The sequence below is a fragment of the Salvelinus sp. IW2-2015 genome, linkage group LG14 (assembly GCF_002910315.2).
Source record: "Salvelinus sp. IW2-2015 linkage group LG14, ASM291031v2, whole genome shotgun sequence".
NCBI lineage: Eukaryota > Metazoa > Chordata > Actinopteri > Salmoniformes > Salmonidae > Salvelinus > Salvelinus sp. IW2-2015.
The window spans coordinates 20,415,925-20,428,535 of record NC_036854.1 but is presented as its reverse complement, the minus strand read 5'-3'; positions in this window follow the sequence as shown (position 1 = coordinate 20,428,535).

Sequence of the window (12,611 nt, the reverse complement as noted above, 5' to 3'; positions counted from 1 at the left end):
TGTGTTTCTGATATTGTAACAGACAGTACGGGAGAGTAAGAGAGAAAAAGCAAGATTCATGATTGACTTTTTCAGACTAGGCATAAGAGACATACGCTGGACAGCAGGACTGGCCAAATTGATCCAGCAAACACATGTGCAAGTGTCAATGACCAATACTGATCAATCAATGATGATGAGTGATGATCAGAATTTCAAAACAGGGAAGCTTACGGGCAATTCTATGGCAACGAAATGATGCTGAGACTCACATTTTTCACTTTAAAATGTATGCCAAACAAAAACCATTGATTTCAAAGTTAAACAAACTGCACAACTCTATGCACAATGACTTTGAACAATTTACACAGTAAACAAGCAAAACAATTACTAGAAAACTGTGCAGATGCAAAGTTTAGTAACATAATTGCAATAAAACCTCCCTCAGTTTTATTCTGTTATCAAACTTTGTATCTTCTCAGTTCTTCCTTTAAATGTGTTTTTGTAAAGTTCTACAGTTTGTTMAACTTTAAAATCAATGGTTTTTGTTAGGTATACATTTTAAAGGAAAACATCTCAGTCTCAGTGGGATTTCGTTAACATGGAATTGCCTTTACATGATCATCTGTGATATAGTGGTCATCCTGGAGAGCTATGAGAAGTGCAGGTTTTAATTCCAGCCCAGCAGTAACATACCTGATTTCACTAACCAATTATTGCTGGGTTGGAACAAAAGCCTGCACACCATGTAGCTACCCGAGACTACAGGTTGGTGATCACTATGCAGTAGATGATGGTGCTGCTGAAGAGACTGCTAGCTGACACTATATTACTCTCTGTACTGTTCCCTCTTTCCCTGTCTCAATCTGTCTTTCTGGGGCTTTTAGAGATGGGGGAGGTATAGAGGGGTGACCAGAGGCCCTTTTACTTTTGTGTGTCCCCCCCTCTTACACTGCATGGATAGTGTAACCCCCCCCCGCCCCACCTCCACATCTTCACCCCTTCCCTTGATCAGCAGTGGTTAGTATTCCAGTTAATGTCCATTTATTCAATTAAATTGAGGAAAAGTCAAAGTTTTCAACTGAGGAGAAACAGTACTACCTAAACGTGTCCAAAAAGAACACTAATTGTCTTCTTAAAACATTTTACCCCTATTTGCTCCTCCTAATAAACATGTCCCTCCTTTCCTTTCCTCCATCTTAGTGTGACTGCAGTCATTTATTACTGTGGTGTTGAAGCTGTCTTTAACCTTTTCTAAGGTCAAGTTTCTCTGGTGGCCATCAGTCCTGGTCTTGTTTAGGTTACCTGTCATGTGTCTTCGCCCCTCTCCCTCTGTACCTTAATGTCTACCGCAGTAAGTGTTATGTCTAATGGGCCGGGAGGGAGGGTGGAGGACTCTACTACTACTGCATTTAAAGATCCCATCCTGAAACAGGGCCAAAATGGAAACTCAGATAGACCTGGAATGGATTGAGCCAAGACCTCAGGGARCAATAATGGTTGTTCTCAATACGACGATAAAATCCATGGCTTCCCTCTCTTTCTCTGTCTCTCTGTCTCTCTCTCTCTCTCTTTCTCTGTCTCTCTCTCTCTCTGTCTCTCTCTTTCTCTGTCTCTCTCTCTCTGTCTCTCTCTCTCACTCTCTCTTGCTCTCTCAATTCAATATACTTTATTGACATGGAAAGTAAAACACTTCCATTGTCAATGTAAGCATTTAACATCAATGGTCAAAGACAGGAATATACTAGACTGTTTGTAATTAAGCAATACTAATGATAGTGGTAATCATATTAACAGCAATTACAAGAAATAATAATAAAGAATAGACCAATATGAATAACCACACTATTTTTCACTCATGTTGTGACAGGAGGCCACAAATTTGGCTGCCAAAACACAGCATTTTCTGTATGTATTTAAGTTTGTCTTTATCATTTAGGTTTTCAAATTCTTCGTATTGTTTTMTAATTTTGGGGGAAGAATGTATTTTTTATGTCAGAATATCTGTCAGAAATTGATATAAAATGCAGCTCTGTCTCTATCTCTTCCTGGGGGCAGAATGAGCACAGCCTGACTGTCATGCCCTGACCTTAGTTCCTTTTTTATGTCTCTATTTTGGTTTGGTCAGGGCGTGAGTTGGGGTGGGCATTCTATGTCTGGTGTTCTATGTTGTCTATTTCTTTGTGTTTGGCCGTGTGTGGTTCTCAATCAGAGGCAGCTGTCTATCGTTGTCTCTGATTGAGAACCATACTTAGGTAGCCTGTTCCCACCTGTGTTTGTGGGCAGTTGTTTCCTGTTTTGTGTTTTTTCACCTTACAGGACTGTTTCGTGTTGTTCACTCTCGTTGTTGTTTTTTGTCATTCAGTGTTCAGTTTATTTGATTAAATTTACTATGAACACTTACCACGCTGCGTGTTGGTCCGATGATTCCTRTTCCTCATCATCAGACGAAGAGGAGGAGCGTTACACTGACCTCTCTGGGCAGCCATGTTTGCCTGTGACCACCGGTCTCTATGTTTTTATCTCTCCATTTTCTATCAGTCAGTGGTCAGATAATCTGCCACCATGTACTGTCTGTTTAGAGTGAAATAGCATTGAAGTTTAGTTAGATTTTCTTGWGGTGTCTTTCCAATAGGTGAAATATTAACATTTTTGCTTTGTGATAATTTGGTTGGGCCAGATTTTCTGAGTGTTGTCCTGAGACTTTGTTGGGTTGGTAGGGGTTAGTGAATTGAGCCTCAGGACCAGCTGGCTAAGGGGACTCTACTCTCTCACTCTCTCACTCTTTCTCTTTCTACACACCCCATACACACATGCAGCACACAACACCATGTCACGCCCTGACCATAGAGAGCTTTTTATTCTCTATGTTGGTTGGGTCGGGGTGCGACTAGGGTGGGTCATCTAGGTGTTTGTGTGTCTATGTTGGCCTGTTATGGTTCCCAATCAGAGGCAGCTGTTTATCGTTGTTTCTGATTGGGGATCATATTTAGGCAGCCATTTCCCCTTTGTGTTTTGTGGGATCTTGTCTATGGATAGTTGCATGTCAGCACTATTGTTAGCTTGACGTTTCGTTTGGTAGTTTGTTGTTTTTGTTCGGTGTTCATTTATTAAAGRAAAATGTACGCCTACCACGCTGCACCTTGGTCCATTCCTTATGACGAACGTGACACACCATGCAATTATTTTATTTATTGTTGTCTTTTTTCTGAGTTATGTCTCCCAGGGACTGTTGACATGCTTTTCTCTTTTACTCCCGAATACAGTTACTTCTGTTCTGACAGTTTCCTAGGTTCTAACCCAGTTTCAGCTCACCATCTCCATACTTCCTGGTTATGATTAGCCCTGGTTACCCCTGGACACAGAGATAGTCATGTGCTCATTAAAGTGTCACTAAGCATGCGGAATCTATGCTGAGCTGTAATGGGCCAGTAGACAGACAGACTGACTATGTGTGTGTGTGTGTGTGTGTGTGTGTGTGTGTGTGTGTGTGTGTGTGTGTGTGTGTGTGTGTGTGTGTGTGTGTGTGTGTGTAGGAGTGGGGTTGTGGTGTATAGGTTGTAGTGTGTTCCACGATGTAGAAATGTGTGTTCAGGATCATGTTCTTATATCCCAACCCTACCAACCTTTTTCACTCCATAAGAGAATGGCTGAGCCACAAAAAGAAAGAAACAAATAAGTAAAGAAAGAAAAGAGGAGATAACTTTTTTTTAAGACACAATAGCAAACATGTTCTTTCCATGCATATCAAGTAAGCTTTTTGGAGGATGGTGTAAAAAAAAATTCCGTAAGAATAAAAAGAAAGACAAAAAACAACTCCAGCAACCTAGCCAATTAATTTGGGCCTGTGATCTCAAAGGGTTGGAGGAGAGGTGCTTGGCTACATAGCGCTAAGCTAATTCATGTAGCATATCCCATCTGTATTAAATATATGCATGAGGCTAATTCCGTTAGCTGTAGCGCTGTAGCACGCAGTTGCGGGAACTAGTTCCCATTAGCGGTAATCCGCCTCCAGTGAAATCAAGCTGGTCGAGGCCAACATTGCTTTTTGCATGAAGCAAACAACATTTAATTTGCTTTGCTAAATCAAAGCGTGGCATTCTGGATTCTGGATCCTGCCTTACTCTCTCACCCCCCTCTCTCTCTCTCTCTCTCTCCCTCACTCACCTCTCTCTCTCTCTCACACTCATACCCCCCCTCTCTCTACTCTCACTCACCCCCCCCTCTCTCACACACTCAATCTCTCTGCCTCAATCTTTTATGTCTTACTTTATTTCTCTCTATCTTTCTCTACCCATACCGCTCTCTCTCTTTTTCCTCATCCTCTCCCTCTCTCTTTTTCTCTCTCTCCACCTTTTCCCTTTCTCCTCCTCCTTTCTCTCTTCCTCTTTTTCAGTGGGATAAATTACTCGAGAATCATAACAGAATAAAAATTACAGAGAGGGAAGAGACAGAACAGAATGTTCTGTCTCTTCGCATACTCACACCCTCACCCTGAGATTTAATTACGTGTGTATGTGTGTGTGTATGCGTGCATGTGTGTTGGTCTCTCAAGTGTGGCACAAACACACATACACACACACCCTCAAATGCACACGCACGCACGCACGCACGCACGCACGCACGCACGCACGCACGCACGCACGCACACACACACACACACACACACACACACACACACACACACACACACACACACACACAGAAATGGTGTGTTGGTGTGTAGTGAAATAAAAACATTCTGTTCTGATTTGGTAGATGTTTCATGTATATCTCAGAGGGACATAGCGTGTGTTTGGAGTGTGTTTCCAGGTCAGGGCTGGAGCCTATGAGACACACTTTTGTTATTGAGTGTGTGGGAGAGTGTGCACGGCTATGTGTGTATTACTCTGTGTATGCGTGAAAGAGTAAGAGTGTGTGTGTGTGTGAGCTCCTTGCGGTGCACTGCAGAACCAGTCTCTGAAAAAAGAGCAGTTTGGCTGTTCCTATTGAACTTGACCTGCGGGCCAGATCAATGTGTGTGTGTATGTGTGTTTGTTTGTGTGTGTGTACGCGAGCCAAATCAATGTGTCTCCATGTGTCACGGATTGAGAGAGCTCACTGATTACCCAGGGGTGGGTGGGGGAGGGGAGCGGGGGAGCGGGGAAGTAAGGGAGGGAGGGATGAGGAGAGAGAGAAGGAGGAGGTAGAGGAGGAGGGGAGGGAGGATGAGATTTAGCAGAGGACAGGGCTGAGACCAGGATCAGAGAGAATAGCATCTCATTTAATTTTATTTTCAGTTAATTTCACCCTATCTGGGGGAGCGGTAATGCACAGCGTCCTCCACTGCTGGAGTTCAGCATCCAGATGAGGGCAGTATTCTCAGAAAAAAACTGGAACATGTCCTACCCAGCAAACCAAACAATATTTGTGCATGGGTCTGTATGCATAGTCTGTATTATTCTGAGAAGTACAACACACACACACACACACACACACACACCCACACCACACACACACACACACACACACACACACACACACACACACACACACACACACACACACACCACACACACACACACACACAACACACACAACACACACACAACACACAACACACACACACACACAGCTCTAACTCCCTATACACACAGCCTCTCCACCCATACACACAGCTCTCTACCCCATACACACAGCTCTACCTCAGCATACACACAGCTCTTACCCCCCCATACACACCAGCTCTACCCCCATACACACAGCTCTTACCCCCTCATACACACAATTTCTGCACCCCCATACACACAGCTCCACCCCCCATACACAACAGCTCTACCCCCTCTATACACAACTCATTCCCCCGTACACACAACTCTTACCCCCATACACACAGCTCTCCCCCATACACACAGCTCTACCCCCATACACACAGCCTCTACCTCCCCATAAACAGCTCTACCCCCCAATACACACAGCTCTGCCCCCCCAACACACAGCTCTACCTCCCCATACACACAGCTCTACCCCATACACCACAGGTCTACCCCTCCCACTACACACAGCTCTACCTCCCCCCCATACAACACAACTCTACCCCCTATACACACAACTCTACCCCCTATACACACACACTCTACCCCATCACACACATATTCTACCCCTATACACCACAAGCTCTTACCCCAACCATTACCAACAGCCTACCCCCTTTACACAACTCTACCCCCCATACACACAAACCTTAAACCCATACACACAGCCTCTACACCCCCATTCACACAGCTCTACCCCCATACACTCAGCTCTACCCCCCCATCTACACACCAGCTCGTACCCCCCCATCACACAGCTCTACCTCCCCATACACACAGCTCTTACCCCCAACACACAGCTCTACCCCATACCACACAGCTCTACCTCCCCATACACACAACTCTACCCTCCATACACACAGCTCTACCCATTACACACAGCTCTACCCCCTACACACAGCTCTACCCCATACACATAGCTCTACCTCCCATGCACACAGCTCCTACCCCCATGCACACAGCTCTACCCCCATGCCACACAGCTCTACCCCTCCCATACACACAGCTCTTACCCCCATGCACACAGCTCTACCCCTCCCATACACACAGCTCTACCTCCTATGCACACAGCTCTACCCCCATGCACACAGCTCTACCCCCTCCCATACACACAGCATACTACCTCCGCGGCATACACACAGCTCTACCCCATATACACACAGCTCTAGCCCATACACACAGCTCTACCCCTCATACACACAGCTCTACCCCCCCTACACACAGCTCTACTCCCTATACACACAACTCTACCCCATACACACAGCTCTAGCCCCATACACACAGCTCTGCCCAGGTGAGAGTATGGAGACGGCTGTGGGGTTTAACGATGGAGACCAGGTTCTCCAGAGTTCCAAGATAGTCAGGGTCTAGACTGGGTCCTCCGTAGCCCAGCAGGGAGCTCTGAGTGGGCATCAGTATGCACCGCCACCACCCCTGCTGAGGCTCATCAGTGGTGTGTGTTTTATGGTGAGGGCCCGAGTCGATGGACTGTGTGTGTGTGTGTGTGTGTGTGTGTGGTGTGTGTGTGTGTGGGTGTGTTGTGTGTGTTTGTGTGGCCTGTAAGTGGTGTGTCGTGTGTTGTGTGTGTGTGCGTGTCGTGTGTGTGTGTGTGTGGTGTGTGTGTGTGTGTGTGTGTGTGGTCGTGTTGTGTGTGTATGTGGTGTAACTGCTCATTAATGCCTAACGGTGTGTGTGTCATAGTCACGTCAAGGTTTGGAGTAACTGGATGACCCACTGTGATCGTGTCATGGCTTGCAGCCAATGGTCATGCTGAAAGGGTGTTGCCCGTATTGCCTCGCTCTATGGGACAAAATTAATGAAACAAAAATGTTATTATCCATAACATGCAAATTAATTCATGTATTAAAACAATGTATGTGTTATTCCTCGATATAATAACAAAACATTATTTATAATATTAATGACACTTGGATAAACCAAAGGGCATCATGAATTGACCACGTTGCTTGCATGTTTCTCGTCAATAAAAAATTTAGTTAAGAGCAGAGAAACACACATTCACACAGACCATGAATCAAATCAAATATTGTTAGCATCGAGTTTCTTCTGTGTTTCAATAAAAAAATCTACGATTGCCTTGCACATGTCAGTAGGGGTCAACACAACAAATCCTTGCTGATTCAATTTCCTCTGGGAGGGGTGTGACGAAGAGAGAGGGGATGGAGAGAGAGAAATGGAGAGAGATGAGAGAATGAGACGGAGAGGGAGGAGGGAGGGGAGGGTTCGTGTTGACCCCTGCTGTGGGTTCATTAAACACACACACACACACACACACACACACACACACACACACACACACAACACACACAACCACACACACACACACACACACACACACACCACACACACACACCACACACACACACACACCCACACCACACACACACACACACACACACACACACACAGATTGGTGGAAAAGTACTTAAGTAAAAATATTTTAACAGTTAACTACTTAAGTATTTTCTGGGTATCTGTAACTTACTTTAATATTTCTATTTTTGACAAACTTTTACTTTTACTCACTACATTTTCGAAGACAATAATGTGTTTTACTCTATACATGTTCCCCTGACACCCAAAGATACTCGTTACCACGTTGAATGCTTAGCAGGATCGATTGAGAATTCGGTCCATTTCGCGTCCACTTGTCAAGAGAACAATGGTCATCCCTACTTTGCCTCTGATCTCGGCAGACTCACTAAACACAAAATGCTCCTGTTTATAATGATTGTCTAAGTGTTGGGAGTGGCTGCTGGTCTATCCGTAAATACATTCAACCACACACACACACACACACAAACACACACACACACACGCACGCACGCGACGCACGCACGCACGCACGCACCGCACGCACGCACGCCACGCCATACACAGTCTTACTGGACTACACGGAGCATTGGTTTGTAAACAAACAGAGAGAGATGAGACGACCGAGGCGAGACAGAGAACCTGGAAACCTCTGAGAGAAGAGAGGAGAACCGACAGGAAATCGAGATACTAGGATTGAGAGAGAGAGTATGAGCACCAGAGACCACCCCGCCAACGCCCAACTCAGGCCCCCCCACGAAGCCCCCCTCCCCCCCACCAGACCCCCAGAAGGCACCTCCGACCACCCACCACCCACCGACCCCTCACCCCCCGCCCCGCCCACCAGAACCGACGTGAGAAACAGGCTGCGCGCGCCGACCTGACCGCTCCTACTCAAAACCCGAACCAGACTAAGAGACAACAAACGACCCACTCTGAACGGACATGTAGTACGAGCTTCTCAGATAGCCGACAAATATGTACATTAACAAAAAATAGAACATTAACCTAACAGAGAACAAAGATCACACTAGCCAACCACCAAACAGAGGAAAGAGGAGAGCGGGAAGAGAGGAAGAACAGAAGAGACAAACGAATCGCGCAAGAAACTCTCTATACCAAATCCACTGTAAGATACCTCGTAAGCACATCATACTGTAGGACAGAGAATAGACCAGAAGCAGAAGACTGGAACAAAACAAAGAGAATAGACGACTGAGTCTGACCTAACCAAAGGATAACGATCAGGACAACAGATATGGATATTCGATCAAAATAAACTAGGGAGAAAACACAAACAGACTTGAGAGACAAAGAAAAACGAACTGAAAATGAATCTGAATGAGAGTTCTTTCCAGGTGCGACGACTGATGTCCTTCCGAGAGCACCGGAACCGAGCTCTACCACTACAACTGATCCCTGAGAGGGGAGAGAACATGACACAGCCTTCGAAGATACTAAAGAAATGGATTGAGAAGTCAGCGTCAAACACAGTATCGAAATAAATAAACTGTTAGTCCAGGTCAACACAGCTTCATAATAAACTGTTCAGTCAGTCAACACAGCCTTCATAATAAACTGTTAGTCAGGATCAACACAAGCCTTCTAATAAACTGTTAGTCAGGTCAACACAGCCTTTCATAAAAACGTAAGTCAGCGTCAACACAGCCTTCATAAATAAACTGTTAGTCAGGGTTCAACGCAGGCCTTCATAGATAAACTGTTAGTCAGGTCAAACACAGCCGTTCATAATAAAACGTTAGTTCAGCGTCAGACACAGCCTCATAATACACTAGATTAGATCAGGCAACACAGCCTCCATACATTAAACTGTTAGTCAGGTCAACACATCAACTTCCATAATGACACTAAGCTTGGTCAAGGTCAACGCAGCCTCGATAGAGAATGTTAGTAGCAGAACCACAGCTTTCATATTTAACCATGTTAAGTAGCAGACGTCAACACAGGCCTCATAATAACGTTAGTCAGGATCAACACAGCCTTACATATAAACTGTTCAGTCAGAGTCAACAGCCTTTCATAATAAAACTGAGTTAGTCAGGGTCAACACAGCCTTCATAATAATGTTCGTCAGTCGCAGTCAACAACAGACCATTCGATAAATTACACTGTTAGTTCAGGGGTGCAACACACAGCCTTCATAATAAACTGTCTAGTCAGGTCAACACAGGCCTTCATATAAACTGTTAGTCAGGGTCACAACACAACCTTCATAGAATTAAACTGTAAGTCAGGTCAACAAAGGCCTTCTTAATAAACCTGGTTAGTAGGTCAACACAGCCTTCATAATACACGGTTTAGTCATGTCCAACACAGCCTTCATAATAACACTGTAAGTCAGGTCAACACAGCCTTGACATAATAAACATGTCTAGTCAGGTCAAACACAGAGCATTCAAAATGATATAACTTACAATTGTTAGCAACAACAGTGGTACACCTCGCTTAACCATGCATAGGACACGGTAAAACAATACATGCAGTTAAAGAGAGAACTGGAACTCGACCAAAGAATCTCTGGAGAATGATGAGAAACGCAATGGAGGAAGATACTACTACTCCTCATTCCCAGAAAACTAGCTTAACATTTCACCAAGAGTATAATTGCTTGCATAAGATGTCAACCCACAGTGTGTGATGTTATTAAACATAGTATAAACTGCCTTTAAATTTTGGCTGGACCCCAGGAGAGATACGCTTGCTGCTTGCAAGGAACTAACGGGGATCCATAATAACACCAGAGGTAGCTGCGCCTTGGAAGAACTAACGAGGGATCCAGTAAATAACCCCCAGGAAGAGTAGCGCCTGCACTTGGCGGAAACGACTGGGGGGAGTCCAATAATAAACCCAGGACGAGAGGCCTGCTCACTTGGCAGGAACCTAACGCAGGATCCATAATAAAACCCAGAAGAGTAGCTGCTGCCTTGGCAGAGAACAACAGGAGGGATCCATTCAATAAAACCCAGGAAGAGCTAGCTTGGCTGCCTTGCAGGAACTAATGGGGATCATAATAAACCCCAGGAAGAGTAGCTGCTGCCTTGCAAGGGAACACTAATGGAGGGATCCATAATTAAACCTGCAGAGTGAAGAGAGCTGCCTGCCTGTGCCCAGAACTAATGAGGAGAATCCATAATAAGACGACCTCAGGAAGACGTAAGCCTGACTGCCTTGGCAGGAACAAATGGGAGATCCCATAATAAACGTACAGAGAAAGAGTGCTGCTGCCTTGGAAGGAACTAATGGGGGACCATAATAACCTTTCAGAAAGGAAGGTTAAGGTAGCTGCCTTGGCGGAAACTAACGGGTGCCATAATAAAACCCAGGAAGAGTACGATGCTGTCATTGGCAGGAACAATTGGGATCCATAATAAACTTCAGGAGAGATAGCTGCATGCAACTTAGCAGGAGAACAATGGGGAGTTCCAGTAATAAACCCCCAGGAAGAGTAGCTGCTGCCTTGGCAGAACTAATGGGGTCCATAAATGTGAAGAGAACCTCAGGAAGATAGCTGCTGACGACTTTGGGACGTAAAGACTACATGAGGATCCATAATGAAACCCCAGTGAAGAGTAGGACTACTGCCTTGCGAAGGAACTAATGTGGATCCATAATTAGAAACCTCAGGAAGATAGGAGACTGCTGGCCTTGCAGGACAGAATTGGGGGATCCAGAAATAACCCGACAGATGAAGTAGCTGCTGCAATTGGCAGGAACTGACTGGGGATCCCATAATAAATCCCCAATACATGTTTATCCTTTGGGTTTTTTCAACCCAAATCAAAAAAAACCTGGGGCAATTTAAAGTTAGAGTTCCTCCTCCAAGCTGCCTGCACAGCGCTTATCCCTCAACCCTCTGGACTTCTCTGACATCCTGGACCTCTCCTTCCTGCCGCCTCTCCTCTGCCGCCTCTCCATTACTGCTACAGTAAGGACTAGGGACATCTGACCCAATCAGAGAGGAGGAGAGAAACGAACTACAAGATGACTTTTGGAAGTGAAGCAGAAAAGTGCTACGTTTTGTACCATCCCGACTGCTCGGATGAAGTTAGTTAAAAAAGACCATCACCGCTAATCTTCACAACTCAATTCTTTGTTTGGATGTTAGGAATACTGTTTAACTTTAGGACAAAGAGAAGACGATATTTTGTATACACGGATTGATGTTAAATACTGCTATAACTTAGCGACAGAAGAGAGACGTATTTTATTCCAGGGATGCACAGTCTTAAATACGTATAAAACTTAGCGACAAAGAGAAGACGTTATTTTTATCCAGGAGATGATTGAAATACATGTAACTTAGCGACAAAGCAGCGAGTGTAATTTTATGACCAGGCGATGACAGTGTGTAAAGATACTCGTAATAACTTAGCGACAAAGAGAGACGTATTTATGCCTGATTAGGATTTATGTTTATGCACTATAGCCTGCTACCATATGTGTATGAAGATGAATATTGTTGTTACACACCACACACCAACATACAGATGTATGTGATAAAGACTGACACTTTGGAGAAAAAGTGAACAGCCAAAAAGCTGTGGTCAACTGGAGAGGGGAGGGGCTGGCATCTCTCATAAGCCAACAGAGGTAGAGAGATTACTGGACAAAGACCATATTAGGAAACTGTTTCAGTGTAGAATCGACAGCACAAGAACGGAATCTAATCTACCCAACAACCAGATGTGAAACAGAGGAGGCAGA